General features: G+C 46.0%; 1 pseudogene; it reads right to left on the reverse strand.

The window, feature by feature from the left end:
* LOC136157741 (histone-lysine N-methyltransferase PRDM9-like) overlaps positions 1-18,922 on the reverse strand; it is a 91,948-nt pseudogene extending 73,026 nt beyond the window's left edge.
* Between the last annotated feature and the right edge of the window lie 259 nt (positions 18,923-19,181).

Genomic DNA, 19,181 nt, shown 5'->3' on the forward strand with positions numbered 1-19,181 from the left:
TCCATGTCCTGGCTATTATAAACAGTGAACATTGAGGTACATGTGTCTCTTTCAGTTCTGGTTTCCTCGGTGTGTATACCCAAGAGTGGGATTGCTGGGTCATATGGCAGTTCTCTTTCCAGTTTTTTAAGGATTCTCCACACTGTTCTCCATGGTGGCTGAACTAGTTTGAATTCCCACCAACAGTGTAAAAGCGTTCTCTTTTCCCCACACCCTCTCCAGCATTTATTGCCTGTGGACTTTTGGATAGTAGCCATTCTGACTGTTGTGAAATGATACCTCATTGTGGTTTTGATTTGCATTTCCCTGGTAGTGAGTGATGTTGATCATTTTTCATGTGTTTGTTAGCCATCTGTTTGCCTTCTTTGGAGAAATGTATGTTTAGCTCTTTGGCCCGTTTTTTGATTGGGTCGTTTATTTTTCTGGAATTGAGCTACAGGAGTTGCTTGTGTATTTTTGAGATTAATTCTTTGTCTGTTGCTTCGTTTGCTATTATTTTCTCCCATTCTGAAGGCTGTCTTTTCACCTTGCTTATAGTTTCCTTTCTTGTGCAAAATCTTTTAAGTTTAATTAGGTCCCATTTGTTTGTTTTTGTTTTTATTTCCAGTATTCTGGCAGGTGGGTCATGGAAGATCCTGCTGAGATTTATGTCGAAAAGTGTTCTGCCCATGTTTTCCTTTAGGAGATTTATAGTTTCTGGTCTTTCGTTTAGATCTTTAATCCATTTTGAGTTTATTTTTGTGTATGGTGTTAGAAATTGTTCTAGTTTCATTCTTTTACAAGTAGTTGACCAATTTTCCCAGCACCACTTGTTAAAGAGATTGTCTTTTCTCCATTGTATATTCTTGCCTCCTTTGTCAAAGATAAGGTGTCCATAGGTGTGTGGATTTATCTCTGGGCTTTCTATTTTGTTCCATTGATCTATATGTCTGTCTTTTGCCAGTACCATACTGTCTTGATGACTGTGGCTTTGTAGTATAGCCTGAGGTCAAGCCGGTTGATTCCTCCAGTTCCATTCTTCTTTCTCAAGATTGCTTTGGCTATTCGGGGTTTTTTTGTATTTCCATACAAATTGTGAAATTATTTGCTCTAGTTCTTTGAAAAATACCCTTGGTATTTTGATACCATTGGTAGCATGGTAGGGATTGCATTGAATCTATAGATTGCTTTGGCTAGTATACTCATTTTCAATGTATTGATCCTTCCTATCTATAAACATGGTATATTTCTCCATCTATTTGTGTCCTCTTTGACTTCCTTCACCAGTATTTTATAGTTTTCTATATATAGGTCTTTTGTTTCTTTAGGTAGATCTATTCCTAAGTATTTTATTCTTTTCATTGCAAAGGTGAATGGAGTTATTTCCTTAATTTCTCTTTCTGTTTTCTCATTGTTTATGTATAGGAATGCAAGGGATTTCTGTGTGTTGATTTCATATCATGCAACTTTACTATATTCATTGTTTAGCTCTAGTAATTTCTGGTGGAGTCTTTAGGGCTTTCTATGTAGAGTATCATGTCATCTGAAAACAGGGAGAGTTTTACTTCTTTCCAATCTGGATTCCTTTTATTTCTTTTTCTGCTCTGACTGCTGTGGCCAAAACTTCCAAAACTATGTTGAATAGTAGTGGTGAGAGTGGGCACCCTTGTCTTCTTCCTGACTTTGGGGGAAATTCTTTCAATTTTTCACCATTGAGGGTAATGTTTGCTGTGAGTCTATTGTACATAGCTTTTATTATGTTGAGGTATGTTCGTTCTATATTCCTGCTTTCTGGAGGGTTTTATTTTTTTTTATCATAAATAGATGCTACATTTTGTCAAAGGCTTTCTCTGCATCTATTGAGATGATCATATGGTTTTTAATTTTCAATTTGTTAATGTGGTGTATTATGTTGATTGATTTGTGGATACTGAAGAATCCTTGCATCCCTGAGATAAAGCCCATTTGGTCATGATGCATGATTTTTTAGTATGTTGTTGGATTCTGTCTGCTCGAATTTTGTTAAGGATTTTTGCATCTATTTTCATCAGTGATATTGGCCTGTAGTTTTCTTTTTTGTGGTATCTTTGTCTGGTTCTGGTATTAGGGTGATGGTGGCCTCATAGAATGAGTTTGGAAGTTTACCTTCTTCTGTAATTTTCTGGAAGAGTTTGAGTAAAATAGGTGTTCAGTCAGTTCAGTTCAGTTGCTCAGTCATGTCTGACTCTTTGCAACCCCATGAACTGCAGCACGTGAGGCCTCCTTGTCCATCACAAACTTCCGGAGTTTACTCAAACTCATGCCCATTGAGTCAGTGATGCCATCCTGCCATCTCATCCTGTCATCCCCTTCTCCTCCTGCCCCCAGTCCCTCCCAGCATCAGGGTCTTTTCCAAAGAGTCAACTCTTTGCATGAGGTGGCCAAAGTATTGGAGTTTCGGCTTCAGAATCAATCCTTCCAATGAACACTCAGGACTCATCTCCTTCAGGATGCACTGGTTGGATCTCCTTTAAGTCCAAGGGACTCTCAAGAGTGTTCTCCAACACCACAGTTCAAAAGCATCAATTTTTCGGCACTCAGCTTTCTTCACAGTCCAACTCTCACATCCATACATGACCACTGAAAAAACCATAGTCTTTACCAGACGGACCTTTGTTGACAAAGTAATGTCTCTGCTTTTTAATATGCTATCTAGGTTGGTCATAACTTTCTTTCCATGGAGGAAGCATCTTTTAATTTCATGGCCGCAATCACCATCTGCAGTGATTTTGGAGCCCCCACAAATAAAGTCTGACACTGTTTCCACTGTCTCCCCATCTATTTCCCATGAGGTGGTGGGAACAGATGCCATGATCTTAGTTTTCTGAATGTTAAGCTTTAAGTCAACTTTTTCACTCTCCTCTTTTCACTGTCATCAAGAGGCTTTTTAGTTCATCTTCACTTTCTGCATTAAGGGTGGTGTCATCTGCACATCTGAGATTACTGATATTTCAACCGGCAATCTTGATTCCAGCTTGTGCTTCTTCCAGCCCAGCATTTCTCCTGATGTACTCTGCATATAAGTTAAATTAGCAGGGTGACAATATACAGCCTTGACGAACTCCTTTTCCTACTTGGAACCAGTCTGTTGTTCCATGTCCAATTCTAACTGTTGTTAGCTCTTCTCTAAATTTTTGGTAAAATTCAGCTCTGAAGCCATCTGGCCCTGGGCTTCAGTTATTGGCTGGGCTCCAGATACTGGTTGGGCTCATGAGTCCCGTAAGCAGGGCAGGGCTGGTGGCTGAAGACAGGCTTGGCCTCTGGAGCTCTGCCCTCACCGACTCACCCAGGGTCCCCGAGCCCTGGCAGCCAAGCAGAGCCGCGCGCAGGCGGGGCTGGTGCAGCCACGGGGCCGCCGTGGTCAGAGTGGAGCGTGCTGCGGAGGCAGTTGGCTGTCCGTCCCGTGACTGCTGGTGTCCTCTGTGCCCGGGCAGGGCAGTCACGGTGTCAGGTGGGGTCTGGCCGCTCTCCTGGGGACAGGATGGGACCTCAGAGAGCTCGCATCCCCACTCCCCATCTCCCAGCTCCGCTTGAGATCATGGCTTGTGGCTGCTGGCAGCTCCCTGGGCTGGGAGGCTGTGTAAAGCACCAACCCCCTTGCTCAAGGTCACCCCCCTTGCCCCAGCTATGGGGTCACACAGCATTCCTGCCACCATCCAGGTCATCCCACTTCTGTGAGGGAGGGCCTGTGTGGCGCTGTGGGTGATGGGGATTTGGGATGTTGTGGACTGGCCCCAGGAGTCAGCTTCTTGAGGGGAGGGGAACAGAGAGGAGGGGAGGTAGAAGCTTTGACCTGCTCAGTCTTCGAGGGGATTCCAGGCCCAGCTCTGGTGGGAGGTGCAGGTAAGAAGCCCCTGCAGGTTTCTGGGTCCCCTTCGTTTTCAGTTGAAGGCCCTCTGCCTGCACCACCCCAACACTCCCTCCCATGGCCCCGTCCTGAAGCCACAGAAGATGCGGAATTTACATGGCTTCCCTTCCTGTAGGGAAAGCAAGCCACAGACAAACACGTTCCTTTAAGAAAGCATAGAAACCGGAAAATAATCGTGGGTGGTTATCACTGACACGGTTCATGTAGAGACGCTTCACAAGCCTGGCCCGGGGAGGGAACTGAGGGCCGTTGCCCCGAGTCCTGGAGCTCGCACCCTCCGCCCCCCGCCCCGTGGCCCACTCTCCCCTTGGTGTCTTCTGGTGGCTGGGCGGACTTCAGCCTCCTGAACCCCTTCTGGAAGGATCAGGCCAGGGCAGAGGTCTTTCACAGAGGGGAGGGTGTGGTCGACCTTAAGAACCCCATTGCCCCCACTCTGTGTCGGAGCTCAGTTCCGTGTCTAAGCAAGCGGGGCTTCCTGGTGCTGTCCCCACCCTCACTCACCCAGGGTGGGGGGCTTTGTGTCCACCTTGTCCCCTCGTGCAGCCTGGTCACCCCGGGACCCGTGCTGTGTGTGCATCTGCTCTGCTCACAGCGCACCCCAGGGCCCATCAGACTTCACTCATGAAAAGGAAGTGTAAGGATGAACTATTCCATGGTTAAGAATTTCAAGGTCGCGAAAGCGTTGACCAGAGCGCACGGGGAGAGGTGTGAGGCCCATGCATAGAGAAGCCGCGGTGTGGGCTTCAAGGACCCTCCGTGTGGGGGTGGGATGGGGGCCGGACGGGGATTTCCTACAAACGTGGCTCAAGGCTCTGTTCTCGGCAGGGGGACGACTGTGGGCCCTGCCTGTCTGTGGAGGGGCCGTGGGGCTGCCCAGCTCAGCAGGAACGGCAAGGGTGGGAAGGGAGGTCGCCCTCTCTTAGCACCCCTGACCTCACACCCCCTCATCAGGGCAGCCCAGTGCCTAAACAGCCCCTTCTTCGTCTATCTCTGAAGACCTGGAAGGTGTGGGGGCTAGAGGACATGCAAGAAACAAATTCTGTAAAGCAATTATCCTTCTATTAAAAAATAAAAAATATTAAGGAAAAAAACACAAAAGACAGCAAAGATGGGTCTTGCGTTCTCAGCCAGCTTCTGCCAGATTCCGCCTGTGCTTACGCATCAGACCAAAATGCTGGTGCTCCCACCCTGTATCACAGATGAGAATAGAGACACAGAGAGGTTGAACATCTTGCCCCAGCTCATGCAGCTGCTGGTGGCAGGGCTGAGACCTGGACCCCTGTGGTCGAATCTGGAGTGCAGATGCTGGGATGACCCCGAGGGAGCGGCAGAGACCAGGCGGCTCATGCTTAGTCAGGCGCGTGTGCTCACACACACAGGCGCATGTGGCCTTCACCTTTTGTGGCAAAGAAGTCAGAGGGAACCAGAGGGCCACCAGGAGAGGCCAAAGGAGAGCCGGGGTCTATAAGGAGGAGAGGCCCCACTTCCCAGGAGGCCAGGGAATTCCCTTCCCTGGTGAGTCTGACTCCACTCTGCATTCCTCTCGTTGGACCCAGGACTGACTGTCCAGTGACCTAACTGAGTTGGCTCCAGAATTATGCCTTCCCAGGGGTTCAGCTACCACTGGACCCCACTGCTGTCAGTAATAACGGGGAATGAGTACACAGTCTGGGATTCAGATTTGTTTGGAGACAAAAATTATTAGACGAAGACACCTAAAAAACCACGAAGGCAATTGGCATGAACATCTCCAAAACTCTTAAGAAACCCTCTGCAGTTTATATACCTCCTCTCCTGTCATGAAAGTGGAAGATCTATTTAACAAATAATCCTGTGCTTATCACACTCTTTCTTTAAAATATTTATTATATATTTATTTATTCGGCTGTGCTGTGTCTTAGTTGCAGCATGTGGGAGCTATTTCCCCAAGCAGGTATTGAACGTGGGTCTCTGCATTGGAGTTTTGACCCCTGGACCACCTGGAAATTCTCTCCTCATACTCGTGGGGACAGTAACAGGTCACAGGCCTCCTCTGAGGCCCCCTGAGAGCTGAGGCATGGGGTGGCTGCAGAAATCCTCCTGTGGTTAAGGTGTGGTTTGTTGGTCATGACTCACTCACACTGCCTGCAAACATAGGGCTTTTCCCCTGTGTGTGTCCTCTGGTGGGTGATGAGCAGGGACTTCTGACTGAAGCTTCACCCACAATCCCTGCAAACGTAGAGCTTCTCCCCTGTGTGTGTCCTCTTGTGTCTGATGAGATTGGACTTATCACTGAAGCTTCGCCCACATTCCCCACAAACATAGTTCTTCTCCCCTGTGTGTATCCTCTCATGTGTGATAAGGACTGACTTATTGCTGAAGCTTCGTCCACAGTCACTGCAAACATAGGGCTTCTCCCCTGTGTGTGTCCTCTGGTGTCTGATGAGGACTGACTTATTGCTGAAGCTTCGTCCACACTCCCTGCAAACATAGGGCTTCTCCCCTGTGTGTGTCGTCTGGTGTGTGATGAGATGGGCCTTCCGATTGAAGCTTCTCCCACAAGCCACGCAAACATAGGGCTTCTCCCCCGTGTGTGTCCGCTGGTGTCTGATGAGGACTGACTGCTGACTGAAGCTTCGCCCACAATCCCTGCAACGTAGAACTTCTCCCCTGTGTGTGTCCTCTTGTGTCTGATGAGATTGGACTTATCACTGAAGCTTCGCCCACACTCCCTGCAAACATAGGGCTTCTCCCCTGTGTGTGTCCTCTGGTGTCTGATGAGGACTGGGTTATGACGGAAGCTTCGCCCACACTCCCCGCAAGCATAGGGCTTCACCCCTGTGTGTGTCCTCTCGTGTGTGCTGAGACTTGACCTGTCCTTGGAGCCTTGCCCACACTCTCCGTATGTGACCCTCATAATCCCTGAGACCCCTGCCCCCGTGAGCAATGTGCCTGTGTCCTCTGGATTCAGCTTCTGGCTTGTGCTGGGCTCATCTGTCATTCTCTCATGCACCCCAGAAGCCCCCATTTGTCCTCCAGGTGAGTAGGAAGAGACCCTTGAAATCCTCTTCAGCCTTACGCTTTTCAGCAAAGGTTGGGGCCTGTCTTTGGCCTCCTGACCCTCAGGTTTGTCGCTCGGGCTGTGTGGATCTGAATATCGCTGATTTTGATTGCCTGGGCAGGGATCCTCTGGTTGGAGGAGGTCTCTTTCAGATGGTCTCAGGAGGGTCTGAGCGGGGTGACTGCGTTGGATGTGTTGGCTGAGGAATTTCTGGCTGGAGAAGGCCAGAGAGCAGGAGGCACATGGGTGGATCTTGGGCTTCGGTTCTGCTGAAAGAGGAAGCTTTTGGTCAGGTAGCTGGTTTGCCGTGGTCAGGCCCTCCCCACTCATCATCTAAGTGTTGACAGTGCACGATTTGTCTCCCATCAAGTGCCTTTACAGTCCACTCTTCCATTCCACTGTTATTCTCTACATCTACAGAAATCCAGGACGCGGGTGTCAAGGGCCTTTTCTACATATCACCCAGATAGGGACCTTCCAGCTGCATCAGAGGCAGCGTCTCTCCTGATAGAGATGGATCTGCAGGGACTTTCCCTGCGGGTAAGTGTCTGAAAACTCACGTCACAGTGGCCACAGGTATTTACCCTACTGAGGGATAAGACTTGATGACTTTAGTGGAATCTCCTGAATGGCTCCCTGTGAGGGGAAGGGGTCTATTAAGTTAGGGGCGCCTGACCTGGAGCTCTCTGCATATGGGAGGCAGCACGGGGGGTGGTTAGAGCAGGTGTGGCTAATTCTGACTTTGTGGATCCTTGTTCAAAGAGCAGCCATTGTGCCGATCTCTGCAGGAAGTGGGTATGAGCCTGGATGAGACCGAGCGACTCAGGTCCCACTGACTACAGTTCTGGCTCCTGCTGCACAAACTGGTTCACAAATTGCTCCTCTTTCAGTTTCCCATAAATCATAAAATAAAGGCATATCCTTTCTCCAGCCTCACCAGTACTCATACCTCATTTATTTCATTCAGGCTTAGTCCATTTAACGTGCACTAGGAAGCCCTGTTTAAAAATACATGTCCAGTCAGACCCTTCACACACTCACTCCCAAGAATCTTCAGACAGCCTACTCTCCCCCCATGTCTGGCAATGAACTGACCTCTGAGGGGACTCCCCGCTGCTGTCTCTTCCCCAAAATGAACCAAAGCATCGTCTTAGCACAGAGAACATGCCGCTTGCAGCTGAAAGCCTCGCGGTTGTTCTGTGTCACCCAGGAGGACCCCTGGGGCCTGCACGTGGACACAGGCCCTGAGCCTTCCGTGTCCCGTCCAGCCTCCTTCGCCTCCCTCTGTGCTTCCTCCCACGACCCCTGGCATGGCCTCTCTTCCCGGCCGTGGGGCTGCGGCACTGGCTGCTCCCCTGCCTGGAATCCTTCCCCGCAGGTGTTGTCTCTGCAGAGACCCTGCCGCACCGTCCTGCACCACAGCCCACCCTCTGCTCACGCTGACCCGAGGCACGTTCCCTGCGCTGGTTTTCCTCAGCAGCAGCCCCTGTCTGGTGTGAAACCCCTGCTGCCCCAGGGCAGTGGTTCTGTCTGTTTCGGTGCGTGGAGCCCCGTCTGGCACAGAGCGTGAGCTCACATGACAACAGACTAGAAGAGTAACTGAATGCGCATCACTGTACACGTGTCGCTTAGAAATGGGAGGAAATGAAGCAGAAACAAATACAGGGCAGAGAGCTGGTAGGTGCTAGAAATGTTGCTTTTTGCTCCGAAGCCTTTCAGCAGAAGGTGATGTTACGCATTTTTTGCATGAAATATTAAAAATTAGAATATTTTTAATATAAAATTTTTCTAACAATCATATGAAAAGAACGAAATTCTGAGGCATTTTATTTGCAACTCAACTGACTTTGGACTGGATTGTCCTCTGCTTCGAAATCGGACCACGGAGGCTCCCAGGATGGGGTGGGGTCCTGGAAGAGGGAGACACTCACCTCTCCCGGCCGCGAGCTCACTCTTCCCCCTGCTGTTCCGCTTCATGCCAAGGTCCTGGCCATACTCGTCCCCGTACCAGACCAGCAGCTCACAGCCCGGCCTGACCACCCGGCAGGTTCGGTAGAAGATCTGCCCGTGATACTGGAAGGCCACCAGGTTCTGCTCCTCGTCGTCCCGGGCACAGTTCACAAACCTGGGGTCGAGGCCGGGAAATGGAAAGAAACCTCAGGTGACGAGTGCCCTCCACTCTCCGCCCATGCCCAGCTCCTTGCCTTCCGCCTCTGAGGCCGCCCCTCATGTGGACCTTCTGTTCACATCTTCGACCAGGCCATGTGAATTCCCATGATTTTCTCTCCTTACCTAAGTAGCCATTTTCCGGAGTCCAGTTCCAGACTCATCTCCACCTGGACTGTCCGTGAGACTGGTGACCTCCAGCTCCTCTAAACTCTGAATTAAGTTCTCTTTCATCCACAGGACTTGGTGCTCCTTGGCTAAGATGCAGCCCTCAGCACTCACCCCAGCCTGCCTTCTCTCCCGAGGTTTTCTCCCATCTCCCCACGTGTATCCAGGGTCCTATTCGCTTGCCCACCCCCTCCCACGGAAACTTGGAGAGAGCTCTGATATAGCTTGAGACATGGAACAGTAAGAGTCTGTTCACTGTCTGCCTGCCCTGATGAAAGGAGAGGCCCTCAGAGAATGGCCCTGCTCAGGACCAACCTGCCCCCCATTCCTTCTGAGGCCTCAGGGCCCACTTCTCACTGGAACCAAGCCTGAGGAGGATGTTGCCCACAGAGAGTCAAGGTCTCCTGTGTTAGGTCATCCTGGCGTGTGCACTTACTCAAAGATAATAAAAATAAGGTTACTGTTCCTTAAATCAATTGGCTAATGTCTGTTTGCAGTATGTTCTCCAAAAGGACATGGGTTGTGTGATCGGCTTCAGTACCGAAGTTCACTGTCTAAACTGAAACATAAAGGGCGTGATAAGTGTCCATTAAGTGAGTTAAAGTGTCCCTGGTGAATCTAGACTCCTCAAGTTGTTCTCAAGTCCACCAGTTTTGTTTAGCATAGAGACTTGTATCTTGACAGCACATGCCATATTTTTATTTCCTTCTTTCTAGTTTCATTTGAAATGAAAAGGCATGATATGGAGGGAAAAGAGGAAAAATATGAAAGCTCTCGAGGGAGCCGGGTTGAGAAGGAAAGGGGCGTGGGATGGAGGGAGTCTCAATGTCTACACACTGCAGACTCACGGCACCCACCTCATCCAGTTGGCCCAAGACGTGTCCTTTCCATCCACATACTCGTAGCAGTTCCTCCCTTTGGTGATCTGAGGGTCAGAAAAAGAGTTACAAGCTTTTCTCTTTCTTTCTTTTTTTTTTTTTTTTGGTAGGAAGCAACAGAAGAGCTATTTCCCTGTGTAGTCGTTGGTGCTTTTCAGCCTGCATGGATTCAACTGCCAGTCGGGCCACACGGTAAGCTCCGTACTCATCATTCCAAGTCTGAGTATCTTGGTTCATTGAAGGCAAGGGCTCCACAAGGGAGGAGTCACTTCTGTGTGTCTGTACACTGTGTTCCCACCTCTCCTCTGAGTTTTAGATAGAGGTCTGAGTGTCTGTACACTGTGGTCCCACCTCTCCTCTGACATTTAGATAGAGGTCCTGTGAGTGTGTACCAAGGTGTTCCCATCTCACTTCTGACCTTTAGATACAGGTCCTGAGTGTCTGTACACTGTGGCCCCACCTCTCCGCTGACATTTAGATAGAGGTCCTGTGAGTGTGTACCAAGGTGTTCCCACCTCTCCTCTGGCCTATAGATAGAGGTCCAGAGTGTCTGTACACTGTGTTCCCACCTCTCCTCTGACCTTTAGATGGAAGTCCTGTGTTCACGCCCACGGCACAGAGTACCCAGGGCTGACTGTCATTGCCGACCATGTTATCGCCATCTGTGTCCTCCCATGTAGACATGAAGTACCCCCCACCACATACAAGCGGTTAGAGGCCAGAGGACAGGGAAACGGGTGCTTCTCACCAGCCAGGCGTATCCACTGTTGGCAGCCTCTTCATCGTCTGTGATCTGGCCCTCATAGGGGCCAAAGTGCAGGCCCGGTGGCAGATCGGATGCCTCGTTCCACACTCCTAGCCCAGCGTCAGGGATGCTCGACTGTCTGATGCTTAACCCATGGGGCAGAGTGAGGGCTGAGCGGTTGGCATGCCCCTTTTCCACTGCACAGTCCTTTACAAAGGTTGGGGGCCCATGGGCAGCACAGCTGTCGATGAAGAAGTTCTGACACTCCTCACAATCTGGAGGTGAGAACAGGGAGTGAGAGGAGGTACAGTGATGTTGCTGGTAGCAATGACCTTCAGAAAGAACTGGGGCATTCCGGGCATTGGCCTCGATCTTGTACCCCAATCATAGAGGAAGGGGATGATCGGGGGGCCAAATGGTGATGTGAGGTTAGTGGATCAAGGGCTCGTAGCCCCTTCTCCGTGAGTGGGCCAACGGGGTCACTCACAGAGGTAGTCGTCATCCTGGGGCTCGCTGACCTCTTGGTACACGTGGCCCTTTCTTTCTCGTAGACTGTACCTCTTCACTCCAGTCTCCTTTCTTCTGAGTTCTAAGATGGAGAACAGAAGCTCAGCAAGGCTGGTGGGGTCTGGGGAGTTAGTCCCTGTTTTATCAGAAAGTGTGAGTTCTCCTACCTGTCCATCTATACACTTTGTTAAAACTTTCTTACATGTATTTTTCAAACTTTACTTTTGTAATTTTATGCTTTTATGATACAATATTAATTTCTTGGCCAGACTGCATGGCTTGTGGGATCTTAGTTCCCTGACCAGGAATGGAGCCCACACCTCCTGCAGTGGAATCGTGGAGCCTTAACCACTTAACCACCAGGGAGTCCCTTCTCTATGCTTTGTTTCTTCTCCCTTTAACTACAAGTTCAGGAGACTGAGGCTCCACTGACCACAGATGCCCAGTTCAGTGATTGCATCTTGCACTTCCTGTTAGTAGGTTTAACTTTCAAACCATCTTAATTAGGACATAGTTCAATGACACCTCTACTCAGAAAATATATGGTAAGGGCTCATGATACCTAAGGCACTGAGCAGAGGTCTGGGCATAAACACTAACAAAGCTCGGTTCCCATTATCACAGCTGGATTTATTGAACTCTTTGTAGGTGTCAGACTTTTGCATTTAATGTAAGGCTTTCAAGCACTGTATGAATTATGTATCCTTATCTTCACTTTACAGATAGCAATCAGGACATCAGAAAATGTATAAGATTTTCCCAAGGCCCCAGTGCTAACTTCATGTCTCAGATCAGTCCAGCTTAAACCCATGCATACCCAAAGTCCATGCCACACACCTGGGCCATACCTATTAGTTTTTCTACAGGGATTAGAGGAATTAATTAGAGGAACTCCCCAGATTTTCTCTTACCAACGTTTTGTCTGGGGTGCTGTCCAGGGGTCCTTGCTTTTCTGGGAGGGGGGACCGGTTTCTGAGCCTGCTTGGAGCCACTTGTCTTCAGCGATTCTGCTGCTCCCAGCAATTCCTTCAAACCAGATTCATTACTTAATGGTGCCCTGGACATTCTCTTCCATGTGAGTAAAAGACAACATGCATTTCTTCAGTATTTTAAGACTTTATGAAGTGTTTTCACATGCATGACTTGAGTTAATACTTTGACAAATCTTGGAAATATCTAATATGGAGGGAGGGTCTGAACACTGGAGTGTAAAAAAGGGACCTAGGTAGATAGGGAATCAAAACTAGAATTCATATCTTAAGGTTCTTCCCCTTCAACTTTCTGCATAAAAGTGAGAGCAAGGCAGGGAGAAAAGCTGGAGGCCAGGGAAAGAAAAGGGTAATGGCTCATAGAGAGATCCGGGGGGTTTCTTTTAATTAGTGGCCCTTTGATGGACGAGGAACTATGGTAAATTACAGATGGTACAAAACACATGTGGAAAATAAGGTGACAAAGCGGTGAGATTAAGAGGAGAAAAGACGATCGGCAGAAACATATTTAGACAATAAAGAAAGTGAGATGAAAGTTGCAGGCTGCCATGTCCTAGCGACAATGTTTGGAATTAAAGTAGCTGGTCTCATCAGTTCTCCTTGAACAAGGCTGTATGACCAGCTGGTTCTGCTCAGTTTCCTGATCCATAAATTGGTATACAGGCTAATTCTTAATATTATAATGGACATGAAATTTAATAACCTTCAACAAATTGTTGTGTGTGCTATTTAATACAGTAAGAACGTGAGCATACATCCCTGGTATCAATTTATTCCCTAAACTGCATCTATATTTCAAGTGCAGCTCACAGATACTATCTTCAGCATTATTTGACCTTTCTACTCCTAGATGAATGCTTAAATGTGGAGTCACTCATTCACAAAACCTTCAGGGGGCCCTCAGGGGCTTTGAGCTGGGCTTGGACTTCTGAGAATGAATGGGTGTGGGCTAGGTTCTCAAAGCTCGCAACACAGGGGCAGGCTAAACACATGATTCCAAACAGGAGAGTTGCCTAATTGGAGCTCAGAGGAAGGAGTTGTTATTCCCTCATATAAGAAGGAGCATTTGAAATGATGCCCAGATGATGAGTTTCTACTCAAATGTGGGTAATCTATGTGAAGTCCTTCTGTTATTTTCTTATTTGTTGCTTTTCAGTCATAAACCTGAGGTTTATCAGGATTGCAAGTTGCTTCGTCTTATTGGAGTGGGAGGCTCTGAGGTAGGGATCCTCTCTCCTTCTTCATCATGGACTGTCCACTCTACAAACTGCCCAGCATGTCCTTAAGCTTCTTCATCTTGGACCATCCACTCTACAAACTGCCCAGCATGTCCTTAAGCTTCCATTAGTCAGATGTCTTAGCATATCCCTCCCTAGCACAGAACGAAAGAACTGAGGTTGAAAACATCTCTCAGATAAATGATATAAAGATGTATGAATAAGCTTCAAAGAACTATGGAAGCTTTAATCAGTTTGTAAGGGGTTTAGAGTACGTGCATTGGTTTAGATTGCACTACCAGTGATACTGCGATCCCAGGCATATAATTAAATGTTTTCACCTCGTTTGTTTGGGTCTATAATGGTGATAGCTTTTTACCTAATTATAGGTACTGTAGGATTGTTTTAAGGTTTAAGTAAGTTTATTCACATAAAATGCTTAAAGTCTGAAATATTTTGAGAATAATGTAACAATAGAACAGGATACTATGTTTGTTGTTCTTACTAACTGTAAAGGTGGTGATGATATCAGACAGTCTGCTAAAGATTCAGGACAGGAAGGCTGCAGTCTCCAGGATCTCTGTGTTTTCTCCTTTTCTCACCTGTGACTGGATCCATGAGGAGGATGTTTTTGCAACAGGATTTGGGAAATACTCACCTTCTGGTGTTTACTGTGCTCCACTCTGAAGGGCATCGAAGAAGGTTTACCTAAAAAACGATAAGAATCAGTGTTTTGGTTGGTAAATGTTTCCAAACTCTGGGTATTCTAATTAAGGACACATAATTCTAAGCCAGAGAGTGACAAAGACAATGATTACCAAAGGATGAATGGAAAATGATTTCTGTATCATCAACTCCCATGGTTCCACTGTGAGCATTACAAAATTTTCTTAAAATTAAAAAAAATATGAAACTTCATCTGTGCCTCATCTGATATTCATAAAATATCTAATAAATTTACTAGTCTTTCATAACAAAAGTACTTAAGAATGTAGACATAGTAAGAAGTGACTGCAATAAAAGGTCATATATTGAAAGTCTATCTCTAACATCATAGTCATCAGTGAAAAAGATCAAGGAAAAAAGGCAAGGATGCCCGTTTTCAACATTTCTGTTCACCATAATATTAGAACTCCAAGCCAGCACTGTAGGTTAGAAATGGAAACAAAGGTCTTCCATTTGGAAAGAAAGAAGTAAAATCATATCTGTTCACAGGTGCATGGTTTTATGTGTAGAAAAATCTTTAAATCCACATATACAAAAAACCTGCACAGAAAGTTGCACGGTGCAGAATCAACTTTCAAATATCTTTCCGTGCATGAAGAATGACCATTCCAGAAAGGAAAATAAGAAAACAATACTATTTATTTTTTATTTTTTTGAAGCTAGGGTTGAGTTAAATTAAAAAGAAATATTTATTTTTATTTATTTGTTTGTGCCAGGTCTTTGTTGTGGCATGTGGGATCTACTTCCCTGACTAGGGACAGAACCGAAGTTCTCTGCATTGGGCATGTGGAGCCTTAGGCACTGGACAAATAATCTTATTTATAACACATTGAAAAGAATGAAGTAATTAGAAACAAACTTAAGGAAATGAAAGACTTATATGTGGAAAACTACAAAATATTGCTGAAAGGAATCTGACATAAATAATAGATAGGTGTCTCATGTTTATGGATTTGGAGGCTTAATATTATTAAGCTGTTCATACTACCCAAAGTAATTTCAAGATTTAAAACAATTCATACGAAAATTCCATGGAATTTTTTTCCGATATAGAAAATCCATCCAACAGTTAACACGGAATCCCAGAGCACCCCAAACTGGCAAAGCAATCTTAGAAAGAACAGCAAAGCTGGAGGCCTCTGATTTCAGAACACACTACAAAGGTACAGGAACCAAAAGAGTGTGGATTTGGCAAAACATGTGTGCTTAGTCGCTCAGTCTTCTTGACTTTCTGTGACCTTTTGGACTGTAGCCCACCAGGCTCCTCTGTCCAGGGAATTTCTCAGGCAAGAATACTGGACAGGGTTGCCATTGCCTTCTCCAGGGGATCTTCTTAACCCATGGAGTGAACCCGCATCTCCTGTGTCTCCTGCACTGAAGGCAGATTCTTCACCTGCTGAGCCACTGAGGAAGCTGGCTGGCATAAAGACAGATATGTCAATCAATGGAACAGAATAGACAGCCAGAAATCAACTCTTGGATACATGGTCTAATGATCTTCATATAGGGTGTCAAGATAATGGGGAAAGTTTACTGCCTGTAATGAATGGTGCTGGGGAAACAAAATAACCATAGGCAAAATAATGAACATCTTACATCTTGAAGAGAAATCACTCAGAATGGATGAAAGACCTAAATGCAAGACTTGATAAGACTCTTAGAAGACAACAAGGGTGAAGCTTCGCGACACTGAATCAGCAATGATTTCTTAGATATGGTGCCAAGTGCATAAGGATTAGTAACAAAGTAAAAATAGACAAAGGAGATTAATCTTAAAACCTCTGTGCAGCAAAGGACACTGAACAGACTTGAAGAGGCCACCTAGAGGATGGTAGAAAATATCTGTAAAATATGCATCTGAAAAGGGGTTAATTAGAATACACCAGTATGAAGGCTACTTATAAGCCAGGAAGAGAACCTGATGGACCATGATGGCACCTTGATATCAAATTTCCATGCTCCACCATTGTAAGAAAACAAATTTCTGTGGTTTAAGGAATGCAGTCTGCTTTGTTATGGCAGTCTGAGCTGACTAACAGTGAGAGAAGGAATTGAATAGACATTTCTCCAGAGAAAATACACAACTGGCCTACAAGCATACGAAAAGATGCTCAATATTACTAATCAATAGGGAAATGCAAATTGAAACCTTCTGTGATGGGCAATATGTATAAGAAGACAATAGCAAGTTTGGTAAGGATATGGGTAAATTGGAACCATTATACACTATTGTTGGCAATGTAAAATGTTGCAAGCTTTATAAAAACAGTATGGAGTTTCCACAGAAAGTTAGAACTGCTGTATGGTCTAGCAATCCAACTTAAGAGTGTGTTTCCATAAAAAATGGAAAGCAAGATATTGACTAAATAGTGGGCACACATATAGTCATTCCTGCATTATTCCCAATGGGCATAAGCAATTTAGATGTGTAAGCAATCTAAATGTTCATTGCGGATAAAAGATAGAGATTATATATAAGATATATGTTATAGCTCTTATATCCACATGCACACAATGGAATGTTTTGAAGCCTTAAAAAAGAATTCTGTCACATGCCACGTCATAGATAGGCCTTGATGATATTACACTAAGTGAAGTGACCAATCAAAAAAGGCAAACATTGTCTGATTCCACTTCCCTGAGGAATCTAAATTAATCAAATCTATGGAAAGAGAAAATATAATCATGGTTGCCAAGGGCTGTGAGGAGGAAGGATTGGAGAATTGTTCCTCAGTGGGTTAGGGCTTCAGTCACGCAAGATGTAACACTTCTACAGATTTGTTGTACAGCAATGTGTGTATATATCCCCGGTGGCTCAGCAGTAAAAAATTCACCAGCAATGCAGGAGATGCAACAGATGCAGGCTCAATCCCTGGGTTGGGAAATCACCTGGAGCAGGAGATGGCAACCCACCCCAGGATTCTTGCCTAGAGAATCCCATGGACAGAGGAGCCTGGTGGGCTCCAGTCTATGGGGACACAGAGTCAGCCATGACTGAGCGATTAGCACTGCGGCCACTAACACTAACGTGTACATAGTTAGCAGCGGTGTGCCATACACTCAGTAACTGTTAAAAAGGTAAATAAAGACGAGCAGGCGTATGGTGAACCGAGGCGTATATATTCCCTCTGAAGAGCCTCTCCTTATGTCAAAACCTTTGCAGACAACCAAATGTTTGGTTTTCATGTCCTTTCGCTAGTTTTAATAACCTCAGGGAACAGAGGGACGTCCCTGGTGCACAGTGGATGAGAATCTGCCTGCCAATGCAGAGGACTCAGTTTCGATGGCTGGTCCAGGGAGATGCCACTTTCTGCGGGGCAGTTAAGCCTGTGTGCCAAAAACTCCAGAGCCTGTACGTGCTCTGCAACGAGAAGACACTCACCGCAACCAGAGAAAGCCCGTGCACAGCAACCAAGACCCAGTGCAGCCAAAACTAAATAAATAATTTTTAAAAATCTGGGAGAACAGAAATCCATAGATGGAGAATCATAGAACTATCTAAATTGTTTTCTCCAGTCTAGGCAGATTAACTCTTCTAAACTGTTTGAGCAGCAGACGAGGAAGTGAGTTGCTCACTTCTATTTTATAAGTGTACTTTATTTTATTTACCTGATACCATCTCTGGTCAGTGAAATGTGGGAAAGATCATGGAGAATAAATAGTTCTCTCCAACCCTTTTCCAGAATCAAATTAAAGAATTAGTTTAACCTTAGGGTAAGGAGATCACGGGTTTTGTTTTATATACATACATAAATCATGTATCTTGACATAATATGTTAATCATTTCCTCTTTGAAGAGACTTAATACAATAACCAATAACCAATCTCTATGGTGAATTTATTTCTAAGGTTTGTTTAACTGCCTTTCACTAAGAATGTTTAGCAAGATAATTCTTTTTTAAAAGAATGATAAATTTTAACCATAAAACTTTTGAGAATTACACTGGAACACCTATACATTCATCTTCATTCAGGCTAATGTCAATATTCAGCCACAGCCACTTGGGAATGCTGAAAATTATGTTTTCCTTGCTACTGGCTGAGATGTAGTTGAGACCTAAGCCCAGGCTGGTTTCAGGAAGACACCTCCAAATCCTCCTGGCCTCTAACCTTGCTGCCTTGGTGTCCATTCTTCATCAGAATCCTCAGTGTCATCTCCCTGGTGCTTGATGACCTGCCGGCGGTGACGCATGAAAGTTGGTCGAGTGGCTCTGAAACCTGGAAAGAAGCAAAATATTTGTTCTAAGAAGGGGAAACAAAGCATAGAAGCAATGGAAAGTGTCACAGAGTCAGGGAATCAGTAGGATGGGCTGGGGGAATCTAGAACAAGGCAAGAGGTGAGCTCTGCACTACAGGGTCACCCTCCCTGTGGTACAGAACTGCAAACATTTCCTCCAGGTTAGTCTCCACACAAAAGGGAAATGTGAGCAGGTGAAACCACCTAAGAGCGGGCCAAGTGAACACTGAGGGTGAAGACCTGTTTCATGTTTCCCCGGCTCACACGCACCCAGCACTTCCTGTTACCTATAGCAATCAGCGCTTCGTAGTTTCTTTTCATATTCCTATATCGGATTTTTTCCCGTTCTCCATCTCTTCCCATTCTTCTTTGGAGAAGTATACGGAGATGTCTTTGAAAGCATCTTTGGCCTAAGGGAAATAATAGATTTCATCAGTGATTTACTAATCTAAGTCAGACCTTAGAGCTGAGCCTTCTCCTCCACCTTCTGTGTGGGGAGTAGCCTGAAGCTCCTGGATGGTCTGTGTGAGACAGGGATGACGACTTTCCTTCCCGACTGTGTCCTGCTTAGCTGAACAAACACTGAGCATTTTCCTAACTCTCCCTGGACACAGAGCAGTTG

This window comes from Muntiacus reevesi, chromosome 2, assembly GCF_963930625.1.
Source record: "Muntiacus reevesi chromosome 2, mMunRee1.1, whole genome shotgun sequence".
Taxonomy (NCBI): domain Eukaryota; kingdom Metazoa; phylum Chordata; class Mammalia; order Artiodactyla; family Cervidae; genus Muntiacus; species Muntiacus reevesi.